Genomic DNA, 19,525 nt, shown 5'->3' on the forward strand with positions numbered 1-19,525 from the left:
GCTGCAGAGCTCTGTTATACACTCAGACACATTACTGGGAGTATTATCGCTGTGGGGCTCTGTTATACACTCAGACACATTACTGGGAGTATTATTGCTGTGGAGCTCTGTTATACACTCAGACACATTACTGGGAGTGTTATTGCTGTGGGGCTCTGTTATACACTCACACACACCAACAATATGGAGCTCCTAGAAAAGAGAGACATTAATAATAGATAAATAGATGGACAGAAATGGGGACCCTTGGGAGGTGTGTTGTTGAGTGATGGTTATCTGTCTTGGGCTGAATGGGTTTATTATTTAGGGACATTAAATAGTTGAATTAAAAACCAGCTTTCTGCGTTATGCAGTTTAGTAGGTGCAATAAGTGTTTCTCTGATTTGGAACTTATTTTCCTCCGAATGTGATTTCCTGTTCTTTGCTGAAATCTAAAATCGTTTCTCTCTTTCCTTTTTAGCGTTTCCTTTAATGAGATCTGATGACACAGAAAGTGTGGCCCACGCTAATGGCTTGTAATTGTAAACTGCATCCACCGACAAATGAGAAAGTGTGATTTACAATAAAACGAGACGTACTTTCCCTTCAGTTATCAACGAGAACCGAGTCTTTTCAAAAGCTCTAAACTGCTGGTAAAACAAATGTAACTCGTATCTTCATCCGAGCCCCAAACAAGTGATTATAGAAAGGCCATCCCCACTGCTGGTGAAAAGGGAAGTGAATAATGTCACTTGGAAACTCCAAAAATCTACGCTATAACTTATAACCTCCATATTAATAACTGAAACGGGGGGCCAGCTCTGATGCTCTGTGTGCAGTTTGGTTTTATGCAAAGTTTTTATTAATTTTTTTGGAATGACAAAATTTGCTGTGTGCAGTAGGTAGGACATTTGATTCTGAATTGGTTACCCCTTTCCAAACCAGTAGGAGATGGAGAAAGAGGTCACATACAGGAATATAAAATCCTTGCTCCATTAGATATATTCTCCCATCACAATACCCGACAAAATGTTTGCTTGGAATAAATTCTCCAGATCGACGAGGAGGCACCAAACCACATTCACACAGAAAAACTTTCATTTTCTCTGTATTAAATGGTATGAAAATCTAACATCTAACATTGTATTCATCTCTGCTTAATAAACTAACTGCAACTTCTACCAAGAATGCACACACAAATACAAAACTATTGTAGTGTGTTGTTCGTATACCACCCAACATCGGAAGGTATGTAAATTGAGACGGGGTGGTCGGGCCTAAAATACACAAATTAGCGTTGTGACACGCAACACGGGTTCCACCCAAAGATTCGGAAGGGGTCAGACTTGCCTTAAGAAGAGGCACGTCAGTCCGGTGTGAATGCATGTCAGCCTGACTGTGAATTCCGATAAGGACTGACCACTGTTACAACCAATTGGAGATTGTATTCTGAATCAGCTATTTTCGTGCAAATTTTGTGCAAATTTTGCAGTTTGTTTTTCAATTTACCACAATTTTCTATTTAGTCAATAAATCCACTTTAAAACTATCTATATAACTGAGATTGGGCTTCACTTGTAATCGATATCTGGATAATAATATTTGGCTTTCTATGATACGTGGGTTATTGTAATGTCTATATCCTAAATCTTGTTTGTACATTAGTGGCTACAATTTAATATAAATTATTACTGGTTTGTCTATAAATTCCTCGATGATCTCCGGAAATCGCTCCTTAATATTTAAAATAAATAAGCACATTTCATTTCAAACTACTGTAAATAACCCACTGCTTGTGGCATTTTATGGTGTGTATAATTGTTGTGTCAGGGCCCTCTCTGTATGTATATATATAATTAATTTGTATTTATTATTTATCGGGTGTTTTGTATAATGCAATTACAAGGGAAGGATACACTAAGAGAATGCATTATAATGTGCAAAAACAGCCTTCTTTCCACTTTTCTTTTAAAAAACATAGTAAGTGTTGCATTATTACATAAATATGTGTGGGTAGTTTAACCACTTCCTCCAACCCTTTTTAAAAATCTGATGATCTTATAGCAAAATAACTTCACATGTATTTATATAACACAGTGTATTTTTTATGAAGCGCTAACAAGTCTACTCAGCACTTTACAGGTTACATTATAGTAGAGGGAGGTACAGTAAGTGCAGTAGGTATACAGTGTATGTATATTTATATAGCGCTAACAGGTGTACTCAGCACTTTACAGGTTACATTATAGTAGAGGGAGGTACAGTAAGTGCAGTAGGTATACAGTGTATGTATATTTTATTTATATAGTGCTAACAGGTGTACTCAGCACTTTACAGGTTACATTACAGTAGAGGGAGGTACAGTAGGTGCAGTAGGTATACAGTGTATGTATATTTTATTAATATAGTGCTAACAGGTGTACTCAGCACTTTACAGGTTACATTACAGTAGAGGGAGGTACAGTAAGTGCAGTAGGTATACAGTGTATGTATATTATATTTATATAGCGCTAACAGGTGTACTCAGCACTTTACAGGTTACATTACAGTAGAGGGAGGTACAGTAAGTGCAGTAGGTATACAGTGTATGTATATTGTATTTATATAGCACTAACAGGTGTACTCAGCACTTTACAGGTTACATTACAGTAGAGGGAGGTACAGTAAGTGCAATAGGTATACAGTGTATGTATATTATATTTATATAGCACTAACAGGTGTACTCAGCACTTTACAGGTTACATTACAGTAGAGGGAGGTACAGTAAGTGCAATAGGTATACAGTGTATGTATATTTTATTTATATAGCGCTAACAGGTGTACTCAGCACTTTACAGGTTACATTACAGTAGAGGGAGGTACAGTAGGTGCAGTAGGTATACAGTGTATGTATATTATATTTATATAGCTCTAACAGGTGTACTCAGCACTTTACAGGTTACATTACAGTAGAGGGAGGTACAGTAGGTGCAGTAGGTATACAGTGTATGTATATTATATTTATATAGCGCTAACAGGTGTACTCAGCACTTTACAGGTTACATTACAGTAGAGGGAGGTACAGTAAGTGCAGTAGGTATACAGTGTATGTATATTGTATTTATATAGCACTAACAGGTGTACTCAGCACTTTACAGGTTACATTACAGTAGAGGGAGGTACAGTAAGTGCAATAGGTATACAGTGTATGTATATTATATTTATATAGCACTAACAGGTGTACTCAGCACTTTACAGGTTACATTACAGTAGAGGGAGGTACAGTAAGTGCAATAGGTATACAGTGTATGTATATTTTATTTATATAGCGCTAACAGGTGTACTCAGCACTTTACAGGTTACATTACAGTAGAGGGAGGTACAGTAGGTGCAGTAGGTATACAGTGTATGTATATTATATTTATATAGCTCTAACAGGTGTACTCAGCACTTTACAGGTTACATTACAGTAGAGGGAGGTACAGTAGGTGCAGTAGGTATACAGTGTATGTATATTATATTTATATAGCGCTAACAGGTGTACTCAGCACTTTACAGGTTACATTACAGTAGAGGGAGGTACAGTAAGTGCAGTAGGTATACAGTGTATGTATATTGTATTTATATAGCGCTAACAGGTGTACTCAGCACTTTACATGTTACATTACAGTAGAGGGAGGTACAGTAAGTACAGTAGGTATACAGTGTAAGTATATTTTATTTATATAGCGCTAACAGGTGTACTCAGCACTTTACAGGTTACATTACAGTAGAGGGAGGTACAGTAGGTGCAGTAGGTATACAGTGTATGTATATTATATTTATATAGCTCTAACAGGTGTACTCAGCACTTTACAGGTTACATTACAGTAGAGGGAGGTACAGTAGGTGCAGTAGGTATACAGTGTATGTATATTATATTTATATAGCGCTAACAGGTGTACTCAGCACTTTACAGGTTACATTACAGTAGAGGGAGGTACAGTAAGTGCAGTAGGTATACAGTGTATGTATATTGTATTTATATAGCGCTAACAGGTGTACTCAGCACTTTACATGTTACATTACAGTAGAGGGAGGTACAGTAAGTACAGTAGGTATACAGTGTAAGTATATTTTATTTATATAGCGCTAACAGGTGTACTCAGCACTTTACAGGTTACATTACAGTAGAGGGAGGTACAGTAGGTGCAGTAGGTATACAGTGTATGTATATTATATTTATATAGCGCTAACAGGTGTACTCAGCACTTTACAGGTTACATTACAGTAGAGGGAGGTACAGTAGGTGCAGTAGGTATACAGTGTATGTATATTTTATTTATATAGCGCTAACAGGTATACTCAGCACTTTACAGGTTACATTCAGGGCCGGTGCTTGGATTTTTAGGTACATAGGCGAAGATGCATTTTTCCGCCCCCCCCCCTCCCCCCCAAAAAAAAAACATCTTCACCTATGTGCCTCTTAACCAGCCCCTCTCCCCTCCCTGACCATTAATGGTCCCTTCCCTGTCCCTTAGTGTTCTTCTCCCCTACCCCCTCTTTTCCCTGTCTCTTGGTGTTTCTCTCCCATTCCCTCCCTGTCCCTTGGTGCACCCCACACCCCTTTAGTGGTCACACTCCCCTTCCTGGTGTGTCAGTGTGTACAGAGTGTAGCGGAGCAGAGCGCGGTACAGGAGCTTCAGTTTTCTGTACCCGGCCGAACTGACAGGGAGTGCTCTCTCTGTGAGCACCTCCTGTCAGTCTGGCCAGGTACAGGAAACAGAAGCTCCTGTACAGCGCTCCGCTACACTCTGTACACACTGACAGTCACACACTCAATGACAAACACACAGACGTCACTGACAGACACAGACTCATTGATCTGACACACACTCATTCATTGACACTGACAGACTCACACTGATTGACACTCATTGACAGACACACTGATAGTCACACACAGACTCAATGACAAACATACTCTCACTGATTTGACAGACACACACTCATACACTGACAAACACACTCATCATACACTGACAGACACACTCATACACTCACATGCACACACACAGACGCACACACACACACGCTGTCACTCACAGACGCACACACACTGTCACTCACAGACGCACACACTCTGTCACTCACAGACACATACTGTCACTCACAGACACATACTGTCACTCACAGACACATACTGTCACTCACAGACACATACTGTCACTCACAGACGCACACACTCTGTCACTCACAGACGCACACACTCTGTCACTCACAGACGCACACACTCTGTCACTCACAGACGCACACTCTGTCACTCACAGACGCACACGCTGTCACTCACAGACGCACACGCTGTCACTCACAGAAGCACACACTGTCACTCACAGACGCACACACTGTCACTCACAGACGCACACTGTCACTCACAGACGCACACTCTGTCACTCACAGACACATACACTCACACACAGACACATACACTCACACACACACACACACTCACACAGACACATACACACACACACACACACACACACACAGACACACACACAGACACATACACATACACTCACACACACACAGACACATACACTCACACACACACACACACAGACACATACACTCACACACATACACTCACACACACACAGACACATACACACTCACACACATACACTCACTAATTATTTTATAAATAAATATTTTCCACCCAGCCTCCCTACCTGGAGAGCTGGTGTGGATGAAGAATCCTTCCCTGGGGTCCAGTGGGGCTGCTGGGCGGCGTGCGGCTGTGCTGAGATCAGATGCGGCGAGGGAGCTCTAACCTCTCTGCTCTGCTCCCTCGCGCGCTGCCTGTCTGCTGATACCGCGGGAGCCGGAATATGACGTCATATTCCGGCTCCCGCGGTATCAGCAGACAGGCAGCGCGTGAGGGAGCAGAGCAGAGAGGTTAGAGCTCCCTCGCCGCGTCTGATTTAAGCACAGCCGCACACAGCACCGGGGGCCGAGATGGTGGCCCGGCAGGAGGGAGAGCTTCCCTCCTGCCGGTCACTGAAATCTTGCGCCCCCAGAGCCTGTGCGCCCTAAGGCGGCCGCCTGTGCCGCCTTATGGACGCGCCGGCCCTGGTTACATTACAGTAGAGGGAGGTACAGTAGGTGCAGTAGGTATACAGTGTATGTATATTATATTTATATAGCGCTAACAGGTGTACTCAGCACTTTACAGGTTACATTACAGTAGAGGGAGGTACAGTAAGTACAGTAGGTATACAGTGTATGTATATTGTATTTATATAGCGCTAACAGGTGTACTCAGCACTTTACAGGTTACATTACAGTAGAGGGAGGTACAGTAAGTGCAGTAGGTATACAGTGTATGTATATTGTATTTATATAGCGCTAACAGGTGTACTCAGCACTTTACAGGTTACATTATAGTAGAGGGAGATACAGTAAGTGCAGTAGGTATACAGTGTATGTATATTGTATTTATATAGCGCTAACAGGTGTACTCAGCACTTTACAGGTTACATTATAGTAGAGGGAGATACAGTAAGTGCAGTAGGTATACAGTGTATGTATATTGTATTTATATAGCGCTAACAGGTGTACTCAGCACTTTACAGGTTACATTACAGTAGAGGGAGGTACAGTAAGTGCACTAGGTATACAGTGTATGTATATTATATTTATATAGCGCTAACAGGTGTACTCAGCATTTTACAGGTTACATTACAGTAGAGGGAGATACAGTAAGTGCAGTAGGTATACAGTGTATGTATATTGTATTTATATAGCGCTAACAGGTGTACTCAGCACTTTACAGGTTACATTATAGTAGAGGGAGATACAGTAAGTGCAGTAGGTATACAGTGTATGTATATTGTATTTATATAGCGCTAACAGGTGTACTCAGCACTGTACAGGTTACATTACAGTAGAGGGAGGTACAGTAAGTGCAGTAGGTATACCGTGTATGTATATTATATTTATATAGCGCTAACAGGTGTACTCAGCATTTTACAGGTTACATTACAGTAGAGGGAGATACAGTAAGTGCAGTAGGTATACAGTGTATGTATATTATATTTATATAGCGCTAACAGGTGTACTCAGCATTTTACAGGTTACATTACAGTAGAGGGAGGTACAGTAAGTGCAGTAGGTATACAGGGTATGTATATTATATTTATATAGTGCTAACAGGTGTACTCAGCATTTTACAGGTTACATTACAGTAGAGGGAGGTACAGTAAGTGCAGTAGGTATACAGTGTATGTATATTATATTTATATAGTGCTAACAGGTGTACTCAGCATTTTACAGGTTACATTACAGTAGAGGGAGGTACAGTAGGTGCAGTAGGTATACAGTGTATGAATATTTTTTTTATATAACACTAACAGGTGTACTCAGCACTTTACAGCTTACATTACAGTAGAGGGAGCTACAGTAAGTGCAGTAGGTTTACAGTGTATGTATATTATATTTATATAGCACTAACAGGTGTACTCAGCACTTTACAGGTTACATTACAGTAGAGGGAGGTACAGTAGGTGCAGTAGGTATACAGTGTATGTATATTTTATTTATATAGCTGTAACAGGTGTACTCAGTACTTTACAGGTTACATTACAGTAGAGGGAGGTACAGTAAGTGCAGTAGGTATACAGTGTATGTATATTTTATTTATATAGCTGTAACAGGTGTACTCAGTACTTTACAGGTTACATTACAGTAGAGGGAGGTACAGTAAGTGCAGTAGGTATAGAGTGTATGTTTATTATATTTATATAGCGCTAACAGGTGTACTCAGCGCTTTACAGGTTACATTACAGTAGAGGGAGGTACAGTAAGTGCAGTAGGTATACAGTGTATGTATATTTTATTTATACAGCACTAACAGGTGTACTCAGCACTTTGCAGGTTACATTACAGTAGAGGGAGGTACAGTAAGTGCAGTAGGTATACAGTGTATGTATATTTTATTTATATAGCTGTAACAGGTGTACTCAGTACTTTACAGGTTACATTACAGTAGAGGGAGGTACAGTAAGTGCAGTAGGTATACAGTGTATGTATATTTTATTTATACAGCACTAACAGGTGTACTCAGCACTTTACAGGTTACATTACAGTAGAGGGAGGTACAGTAAGTGCAGCAGGTATACAGTGTATGTATATTTTATTTATATAGCGCTAACAGGTGTACTCAGCACTTTACAGGTTACATTACAGTAGAGGGAGGTGCAGTAAGTGCAGTAGGTATAGATTGTATGTTTATTATATTTATATAGCGCTAACAGGTGTACTCAGCATTTTACAGGTTACATTACAGTAGAGGGAGGTACAGTAAGTGCAGTAGGTATACAGTGTATGTATATTATATTTATATAGCGCTAACAGGTGTACTCAGCACTTTACAGGTTACATTACAGTAGAGGGAGGTACAGTAAGTGCAGTAGGTATACAGTGTATGTATATTATATTTATATAGCGCTAACAGGTGTACTCAGCACTTTACAGGTTACATTACAGTAGAGGGAGGTACAGTAAGTGCAGTAGGTATACAGTGTATGTATATTATATTTATATAGCGCTAACAGGTGTACTCAGCACGTTACAGGTTACATTACAGTAGAGGGAGGTACAGTAAGTGCAGTAGGTATTCAGTGTATGTATATTTTATTTATATAGTACTAACAGGTGTACTTAGTAACACGTAGTAACATGACACCCACTGCTTATTGGGAATTACATTCAGCAGCAAGTCCAGAGATCCCTCATATTTAAATCTCTGTAAAAATATTGCATGGATGAATTTGTAATTTGTGTATATGGTAATTCGCTATTCATCTACGACTAAAGAAATAGGCCAGAATTCTGATGACGGTATGTTCTAGAATATCACTGCTTTCTCAAACTTCACGATGGCTATTACAGCTATGGCATTCAGCAGCTACGTGTGGAGATTTATCCCTGCTTGGCTACACATCATCTATATATCCTGTTTTTGTACGGAAGAGGCCAAAGCAGGTAGCAGGAGCGTTATCATCCCACCAAGAGTTCCTCTAACACGAACGTGATGATAGAACAACAAATGATAAGGGAAAATTCACAGAGAAAGGTATCGAACAGGAAGGATGAACTTGGAGTGTGGACAAAACGTTTAAGCAGGTGCACAACAGCAGAAAAACAATAAACGAATTGTCTTTTAAAATAGAGTTGGTTTGAATTTATTGTTGAAAAATTCACTTTTGGGCGCATTGTTATTTAATAAGCAATGTATATATTCTGACGTTACAGAGACGACCATTCTAGTTCATTAAAAATAAAATAATGTTTATAGCTAAAAAAAAAAACTGATTACAAACCACTGTTTATATAATATAATGATCCATGGGTGTAACTGCTGGAGGCAGGGGGGTTTGGGGCTGGAACCCTGAACATGGGGCTCTCTAGCCCCAGAGCTGTATGGTTAATGGAGGGAGCCGGAGATTATTAGTGTTTGTTATAGTTCAGTGTTCATTCAGGCTTCTTAGGGGTAGGGATGCAGGGGAAGATCATTTTGCCACACACCTCTGTGCAACATGCAAAATGTTTTCATTTGGATCAGCTCGTTGATTCTGGGTAGAGAGGGTGGGACGTGATATAAAGTGGCAGAAATATGTCATAACAAATTCCCACCTCTCTGTTAGTGTAGGGGTTATAGACTTTATTTCGGGCTTAAACCCCAGGTGTTTTATTACAGTAGATGCTGATTCTCAGCCAATCAGTGCAAACTGGCTTGAAAAAGATACATTTCTTTTCAAGACAGTTTTCTGAATGGGGAGTCACTGATTGTCTGAGAGCATCAGCTAACCGCTCTCAGCCAATCAGCGGCCCCACTGCCCAATTCTGCAAGTGCCTTCCGGCTTCCCAATTTTGAGTAAATGGAAGGACAGAGAGGCAGGGAGATTTGGTGCTGGGACACAAACTTTGGGGTTAAACCGTTTGAGAATATTTTAAGCCCTTAAGGTTATCCAGTGCTAGGAATCTCCTGGCACCGTAACAACTTAATGTATATGAAGTTGTGATGGTGCCCAGCATGCTCCTTGAATGCTGAGCCCCTAACATAAATACATGCATGTGATTTCCAAACTTGCACAGGGTGGTGGCAGGCGTGACCGTTCTAGCATACAAAATGCTAGTTGTAAATTTGGTTTTATAAAAACCCCTCGGGCAAACGAAGTTTCATTTTTAGATTAACCTCACCTACTCCAAAAATAAAGAGTGCATCGCTGCCAAAAAATATGATTCCCCTCCACCCTGTGTTACATAGAAAGATTTAAAGCAAGTTCCAACAACTCTATGTCAAAGAAAATACACAGGAATCAATACGTTTATACTTCAAACAGCTTCAGATATGTATTTGTAGGGCTGTTATTCCACAGATGGCAAACCAGGGGTTTTAACCCCTTAAGGACCAAACTTTTGGAATAAATGGGCATCATGACATGTCACACATGTCATGTGTCCTTAAGGGGTTAATGTCCACATTGTATAGAATAGATTTTCTAAACTTAGAGTTGGAAGAAGTATGACAACAATTCTAAAGATTCAGCTGCAGAATAGATAGATATACCGGGGCAGGGCTGGATTACCAGAAGGCAGCTGTCCATAGACCCCTCTCTGCTAGGGATGCCTTCTTTGGAATTACAGAAGTGTTTTCTTTGTGTTAACATTTAAATGTTTCTCTTATCACTAATTGGCTGCAATGCTAATTAACGACACCTCCTGAGCTTTGCACAAACGCCTGTAACCTGCAGTAATGAACAACCAGGGCCAAAGTTGGACAAAAGTGGGCTCAGGTGTTTATAAGCATAATAACATTCGTATTATATTTTTTATACAGAAGCTCCCCAAAACAAAACATGTCTATTTTCACAGAGTCTCTGCCCATTGCATCAGCATTCACCCTAAATCCGATCAATATCGCTGACAAAAATGTTACAGTTTCAGATTTCCCGCTGTTACTGAACTGGCCAGACGCAGTGGATAAACTCAGCGCACCACGTTGACCACCTGGCTCTATCAGTACTGTGATGGCCGTGAAACTCCGCCACGATTAGGGCAGGCTGAGCACCATGGGTAATGTAGTTCAGAAACATTTGGAGTGGTAAAGGGAGCCCTCTGTGTTTTAGGACTTTGTTAGCAGATGTTTATAAAGGGAAGTCCAGTTAGGCTCTGCTTTTTTTTTTCTGTGTGTTCTAATCCCATTCATATTTCATTTTTTCCAGCCTCGGCTGCCACTGAAAAAAGACTATCTTTAGGAGACTAACATGTTTGGAAAGGAACCTCTGGAAAATATATTGTCTGCTGCCAGGTTGGCATTAATTCTGGTATGGAAAAAAAAAAAAAAAAAAAAACGAGAAAGGAATCTCTCTGAGGACCCCACTCCCCTCCTGTCTCCTCCTCTGAAATTAAAGCATTGCTCTACCAAAGCGTATACGGGCCAAGTGCAACAAAAAACAATAAAGAAAGGCTTTCCCCGGCCCTCCGGAGGAGTCTCACACTTTTACAATGGTTGCCATAGAACTTGTTTTGCCATCATAACAAATTCTGCATATCCAGGCGCTGAGCAGAATGCACTGCTTTCTGAGGACATACCGTTTCCTGGTCTGTCGCGGTGCCAGGGTCATTTTTGACTGGGTGCCATGAATGGGGGGACACCCTGGATACAGTTGCAAAGTAGGGAACACCGTATTTTATTTTTATTATTTTCCCCCCATATCCAGGAAGCTCAGAGTGCAAGTGTCAGAATTCCTTTTTATGCATGAGATGAAATGAAAACACATTCTGAAGATATCTGTTTTTGTAAAAAAAAGAATAAGAAAATACCACCCTGTTTATCTTGCTGGATGCCTGCGGACGCCCAACCTAAATAGTCCTTAACCACACAGCTCGGATTACTCCAGCGCAGTGCCTGGGTGTAAAGGGAGGCAGCCAGCATTCCAGCTACTGTGGCCAGAGAGTTCCAACTCCCTTCACTCTGATCTAATGAAGTGTCAGTGGTGGAAGCAGTACCGAGCCACTAGAATGCTTAGCTTCCTTCTAGCATCTATTGTAGAATTCCAATTCCCATCACCCTCAGACAGAGATAGGGAATTATTGAGATCAACCGTAAGGCAACCGTAAGGCAGCCTCCTAGGGTCCAGGGGTTAGACAGGGGTCCAGGAACCATGAATATATTTGGTCAAGCTGCAAAGTGAAGGGGTATGGGTCTGGGGCCCTGTGAAATCCTAACCATGTGCTTTGTTTACAATAATATTTGCTGCCTGAGACAGACAGGGCATTTCTGCTCATACATTTCAGTCACTTTCTACACATTCTATGGTCAAACCTGGCTAGCTGGATCACATGCAAGGACGTCAAATGTGCAACGGTCTGTAAAGCCCCCTCTTTCACAAAACATTTTGTCATATCTACCAACATTTCAAATGGACAAAGAGGGACACTTTAATTTGGGGTGTGACTGGGGCGGGGCTGTTCTGAGACATTTCAGGTGACTTACTAGTAATTTATAAACTAAAATGTAGCACCGCATTGCCTGTACAGTGTGTGTTTTTTTCGTTAGGGGCACCAACCTATCTTAAAGTTAGAATGGCACCCAGAAACTGCTACAAAAAAATAAATAAATTAAAAAAAAATCATCACAGTAGATATTTTTTTTGTTAAAAAATATATAAAAGCCGCTAATCTGCATTTAATCTGTTCCAAAACGGGTTTAGCCTGCATTGGAAGTGGCTCTATAAATATTGTAATCCTTAACTTGTTCAGTGCTAGCGTCGCGCTATACTGGCTGTACCATTGCGATTGCTAAACTTTACCAACAGCCAGAGATTTCCAGGTTGGAGACCCATTTATCTCTGGAATCAAACACTCTCCTTCACCATTAAGTGGTTAAATATGTTTGGATCCATCAATGTGTGTTTTCATGGGGCAGTATGTGCAATGTCAAACTGTAAAATCTGCTTATGTTGCAAATTTTCATCCAACCCACAAAAAACAGAGTTTAATAAAATAAAACATCGTTGAGGTGTGAAAATGGTTATAGGCGTAAACCTGACAAACTGCTAAACTGTGACTCAAAAAAGATATGTATGCGAAAAAGAGGGGTGGGTGTGAATTGCTGTGGCATTGGTTGGGACGTCCTCTAAACACCAAAAGAAGTCATATTTTATCCAATATTTTCAGCGATTATAAGGAGCCTTGTCATTAAAGAACCACATTAACCTGAGACATCGCTTGGAGGGGTTCATTCTTTTTACACAGTTCGGAATTTTTGCTGTGTTTCTCACCTAACACAGTTACACATGTTATTTAAAGGAACAGCAAAGGTTTCAAGGGAGACCTAGTTCAGTTAAGTATTTGTAGAAGTAGAAAAGTTATAATTAAACGACGAATAAAACAAAAACCAGCTCAGAGGAGAACCGAGCTTTGGCCGATTTACAGATACACTGCAGATGCAAGCTGGTGACTGTTACATTTCTAATTTCTGCTCGATCTGCACAGTAAATCCTGCAGTGCTGGGTTCAGGCTCCGAAGACCAAAATTGAAAGCTTTTGATTGGCCAAGTTTGCTTTGTCAGTGCTCAAGTATGACCGAGTAAAGCCTTGGGATTTGCAGCAAAAGAAGAAGCCTTAAAAGTGAATATTTAGTTACTATGTTAAATATTATCTCAATCATGTATTTTAAAAAAACGGGTGTCACAGCCTTTTTAAACTACACATTGCTACAATGAGGAAGAAAGGAAATACGAGCTCTGCTATTTGTTGGTACACCTGCTTATTGAAGATCAAAAGTACATTTAGAGTTAAAGAAGTTACTACAGTGTCGGGTATCCCCAATGTATCGCACACCCAAAAGCATTGTGGGTACAGGACCGACCTACAAACCACTAAGAGGAAATGGTATGTTTTTGCAAGTAGTCTGGCAGAAATGGATTTACCATACGGCAGCTTTATTTTGGGGCAAGATTTTATGACCGTTACATATGTATTTTTTTGAATTGTTGACACTTCCACTTTAAGGAAGGCTGATTGGTTACAAAGATTTGCACTTAGAATGGTTTGTGTTTGACGGTTGTCTGCACAGGAAATGCCTTGTCTGCAGGGATCATCTTAGCATTGCACAAAACCAAAACTACTTAGTGACACAGATACTATCCTGGGCTGGCGTTATTTATTTTATTATTATTTTTCTTGAATATCTTTACTTAAAATACATCCAACATTTGTATGGTTCATATTAAAGGCTGAGTGTTTTTTTATAATTCTCAATGTGAAAGAGTACATATTGATTAAAGAGACGTTATGAAGGCGTATTACCTAGACCCTTGTAATAAAGCAAATATATTGTGTTTAATAGTCTATCACTAGCTTACACACATCCACCACACTTAAAGCAGATCTGTCACGTGTCCAATAGCTGCCCAACCTGATATATTACTAACTAAAACTTGGCTATAGATTGTATCATAAAATAGTGTTTTTTTAAAAATGTATTTCGTATGATTGACAGCTAATTAATTTAACCCCCCCGGGTACCATCACCCAGGACATAAAGGTACTGTGGAGGTAAGTGTGTTTTATACTCACGCCTGCTTCACTTCTCACCACAGTAAGTGATTCGTTCCATATTTATGAAATTAGGAAGTGTCTATCAGAGAAGTTCCGCTTTAACATTTCCAAATACCCATTTCAATATACTCAGCATAGAAACAGGAAGGGGTTTAAACACAGAGAAATGATTTCTTAGAATTTCAAAAGCTATGTGCATAGAGGACAATTGTTTTGTGGCTGTTTCAAGAAAATTTCAACCTATTTTGCCAGTGACCTACTCATTCCTGCTTTACCACCTCTTCCACGCGCTCATCCTACTATTGACGTCTTTATTATTACTTTTCGTTTTGGGGTGGGGGTGTATTTATATTGTACCCCAACCCCAAGAGTCTCCTGAATTTAGAATCAAGACAGATCCCACGGTTTGTACAGATAAACAATATAAGATCGAGATATTTAAAATAAAAAAAAGCTTTGCTTATCTCTCAAGTCACGGTATCCCGAGTGCAGATGCCAAAAGCCTTCAGGCTCCCAAAAACAGATCCTATTATTATACAACGAACCGCTCTATGGTTTGTTTGTGTTTTTTTCTCTTTTTGTTCTTAGTTAAAAAAAGACTCCTTAAATCTAGTGGAATGTTAAAAAGCAGACATGACTAGAGGCGACCAACTATCCCTTCACTGATCTCATTTCTCCTCTAAGTCTCTGAACATAACTCTACCCCCTGGCAGAGCTGGGGTTGGCGCCTTCCTGCGAAAAGACACATCCTGTAAAAATAGACCAAGGTGCTGCAAACACTTGCCCTTCGCGACACATTTTCTATTGGAATGAAAAGGAAAAGAAGTGTGCTCCCAAAATAGCATGCATGATGTAAGGAGTCACCTATAGTATTTTATTGAATTGCATACGTAACTCAGAGCAGAGGAGCTTACAGTGGAGACTGACTCATCCAAATCCACTATGACTATTCTCTCCGAGTGCCAACTGCCTCGGGATTTCTACCTCCCAAGCAGATACATCACTTTTTCCTCCTGTAACCCATCACAAGCTGGAGGGGTGAGCCAGGTATCATTTAAAATTAAGAGTAGTCCATTTGGGGTTTATTCACTAAACACTGCATTGCAGTAACTTTTACAGAAATTGCCCAAATTTCTACAACTTTAGGCTGCAATTCAGATTTTTATTCAATTTTCTCTTAGTGAATGAAACTTCTTTATCTCTCTAGATGGTGAGTGGTGCTACGTATCCCATAAACCTCCACAGTGATGCAGTTTATGGGATAAGAGTTTCTTCCCGAAGTTACAGAAAGACCCGCTAAATTTTTTGCCAAAAACCATAAAATGTAGAAAAGCAGAGTTCAATAATTTTTCATAAGATTTGACCCAAAATATCAATTTTTCTTGTCAATTTTCTGTGAGACTATTATTCACTAAACTCTGAATGTCTGGGTATTAAATCGGAATGATGAAGACAAGGCTAAGACAGGCAGGCCGTGACAGTCAGGCTAAGACAGTCAGGCCGTGACAGTCAGGCTAAGACAGGCAGGCCGTGACAGTCAGGCTAAGACAGGCAGGCCGTGACAGTCAGGCTAAGACAGTCAGGCCGTGACAGTCAGGCTAAGACAGTCAGGCCGTGACAGTCAGGCTAAGACAGTCAGGCCGTGACAGTCAGGCTAAACCAGGCAGGCCGTGACAGTCAGGCTAAGACAGTCAGGCCGTGACAGTCAGGCTAAGACAGGCAGGCCGTGACAGTCAGGCTAAGACAGGCAGGCCGTGACAGTCAGGCTAAGACAGGCAGGCCGTGACAGTCAGGCTAAGACAGTCAGGCTAAGACAGTCAGGCTAAGACAGTCAGGCTAAGACAGTCAGGCCGTGACAGTCAGGCCGTGACAGTCAGGCTAAGACAGTCAGGCTAAGACAGTCAGGCCGTGACAGTCAGGTTAAGACAGTCAGGCCGTGACAGTCAGGCTAAGACAGGCAGGCCGTGACAGTCAGGCCGTGACAGTCAGGCTAAGACAGTCAGGCTAAGACAGTCAGGCCGTGACAGTCAGGTTAAGACAGTCAGGCTAAGACAGTCAGGCCGTGACAGTCAGGTTAAGACAGTCAGGCCGTGACAGTCAGGCTAAGACAGGCAGGCCGTGACAGTCAGGCTAAGACAGGCAGGCCGTGACAGTCAGGTTAAGACAGACAGGCCGTGACTAGTTTGTTTGTTTCTTCTTTTTTGACTAAATATTGCAACTTCGGTTTTATTTGCTAAAATTCAGAATTTAGTGAATAAATTCCTTTAAAACGTAATCTGGTCTTCGCTATCATCTATTTTTATTTGTTAATAATTAATAAGAAGAGAATGTGCCAATATTTGATATTTTATGCATGGTTAACTTTAATATTTAATAAAAAATGGTAGAAAGGAGTCAATCTGCTGCCTTGTTTGGCCGAGTTTGGAAGAATGATTGTTCTATGGCTCACTCCTGGCGTGGAAAGGGTTAATTAACGGAGATTCCCCCCCCCCCCCGGGAATGGGATTATAGTTAATGTGGATGGACTCAGATATGTAACAAGCTGTCTGAAGTTCCATTGATGCCCAAAGGCTGATTGTAAGGAAGAAGCAATGTTTCCTAGTGAAATCCCCTTCTGTTCCCTCACAACCCTGACCATGACCATGACTAGCCAGAGGCGCTCAATGTCCTAATTTGAAGGACAGCAGCTCATTATAGGAACAGTACATGTAACGCATTACTGAAGAGAAGGAAGTGGCTGAGAGATCAGCATTCCATAGAACACGGCCAGGGAATGCGGGAGTATCTGTATATTATTATTATTATTATGCATTATATTTGTACATTATATATTATTATTATTATTATTATTATTATTATTATTATTATGTATAATATCTGTATATTATTTATATATGTATATTATATATTATTATTATTATGTATAATATCTGTATATTATTTATATCTGAATATTATATATTATTATTATTATTATTATATCTGTATATTATATATTATTATTTTTATATCTGTATATTATATATTATTATTTATAATATATGTATATTATTATTATTATTATTATTATATTTATATATTATATATTAGTACTTATTATATCTCTATATTATATATTATAATTATTATGTATTATATGTTTGATCCTGATGAAAGTTCTGGCAAAGGACTGAAACGTTGATCTATTGTAATGCATACCGAATAAACTTTGGATTTTATTGAATTCCGAGCGTGCAGCTTTCTCCCTACCTCATTTGTATATTATATATTATTATTATTATTACTACGTATTATATCTGCATATTATATATTATTATTATGTGTAATATATGTTTTATCTATATTTTATTGTGTATTATATCTGTATATTATATTATTATTATTATGATGTATTTTATCTGCATATTGTATATTGTTTACCAAAATGCAGGATGGCTGTTGCTGCAGGTGGGACTGGGTTATTTCTACCACGTTTTAAGTGGCTTGATAACCTACCTATAAGCCTTTATTTATCTTATACATTATGACAGTGTATCTTAGAACTTGAACAATGTATCTTATTGCCATAGACTGATTTCTAGACACATTTATTGTAGTTTAAAGACACATTACTGGGAGTTTGATCACAGTAGATAGGCCTAACGGAGGTGGACCGTTAGTAACACCATCCAGAGGTGCAGATCAATTATGCAATTTACATCTCAGGCACCTTCAAAATGGGTACATCCACTAAGAATTGAACACATAAATAGACCAGGCTGACTGCTAGTCCTGTTCACTAAGGGCAGGTCATGATGGACCTAGTGCCCTCAGCATAGCGCAAATATGATGCCCCAAAGCTCGGGACAGTGGGACAGGACCCAAAAGTCCTGGCAAAATTAGGACAGTTGGGAAGCCTGTTTTATTGATGTGAAGATCTACTACACACTCAGATATACCAAGAGTATGAAACTCCTAACATAGAGGGCTAGTGAGGTAGAATACAAAGGGACATAGGGTTCACAAGAGAGACTGCTTCTTCTAAATAGGGACACTTGGAAGGTGTGGAGTCGTTGGGTGTGGTAGTGAGATAGTATAGTCTGAAATTGATTAAATGAGCTTTAAAGGAGGAATGTTAGTCAATAAGCAGAACAATAAACTGCAGGTAAGACATGATGTAGGGTCTGCGTTACACTCCCAGTAGAATCCACATTTATGATGTCTTAATTAGAACATGCGCGTAGATATGGAGAGGAGATGGGTAACCAACACTAAGGTAGGAGAGGTTTACAGAAACAAAGTATGGAAAAAACAAATCTTATATCTCAGTGGTTGGAGTTATTGCTCTCCAACATTTCATATTTTTTACTTGGAGGAATACATCAAGGTTTCTTTCATTATCATGTATGCTCACAGCATAGACAGACTATCGGGAATAATTATTCTTGTAAGAGAGAGCATACTGACATGTGGTCTAATTTTATCTGCTTTACTTAGGCCTGCACACAGTACCAGACTTCAAGGGAGCCCAGATGTCAGTCTGCACTAACGAAGACGCAGACCAACTCTCCCTCACACCTAGACCATGGCTGGATGCACCATCCATGAAGAATGTATGCAAATGGAAAGGGAGTCATAATGTAAATTTGTGGAACTTTTTCACAAATGGACAATATTAGCAGAGATTGCAGAAATACACATTTAAGAATGTCAGAATATAGAGACATGCATTTCACTTTTTAAGGCTGCATGGAACACAGAACTCCTTTTCAATTCAATTTGCGATTTATTGCACAATACAAGTTGCCCTTATCAGCATTTCAGTTAGAGTGAGTCTGTGTTTAAAATATTTATACAGGCACCACTGCTTCTACAAATAATCTTAAACTGACCTGAAAAGGAATGCTGATATCTATATAACCTGTGATATGTCTCTGAGTATCAACCACAGCATTACGATCTTAACAGTGATTTCATTG

At 39.8% G+C, this 19,525-nt stretch overlaps 1 protein-coding gene across 4 annotated transcripts in view; it reads right to left on the reverse strand.

The window, feature by feature from the left end:
• Window positions 1-19,525, reverse strand: part of NFATC2 (nuclear factor of activated T cells 2) — a 109,289-nt gene that overhangs the window by 21,057 nt on the left and 68,707 nt on the right. The window lies entirely within an intron of this gene.

Source organism: Pelobates fuscus, chromosome 6 (genome assembly GCF_036172605.1).
Source record: "Pelobates fuscus isolate aPelFus1 chromosome 6, aPelFus1.pri, whole genome shotgun sequence".
In the NCBI taxonomy this organism is placed as follows: Eukaryota; Metazoa; Chordata; class Amphibia; order Anura; family Pelobatidae; genus Pelobates; species Pelobates fuscus.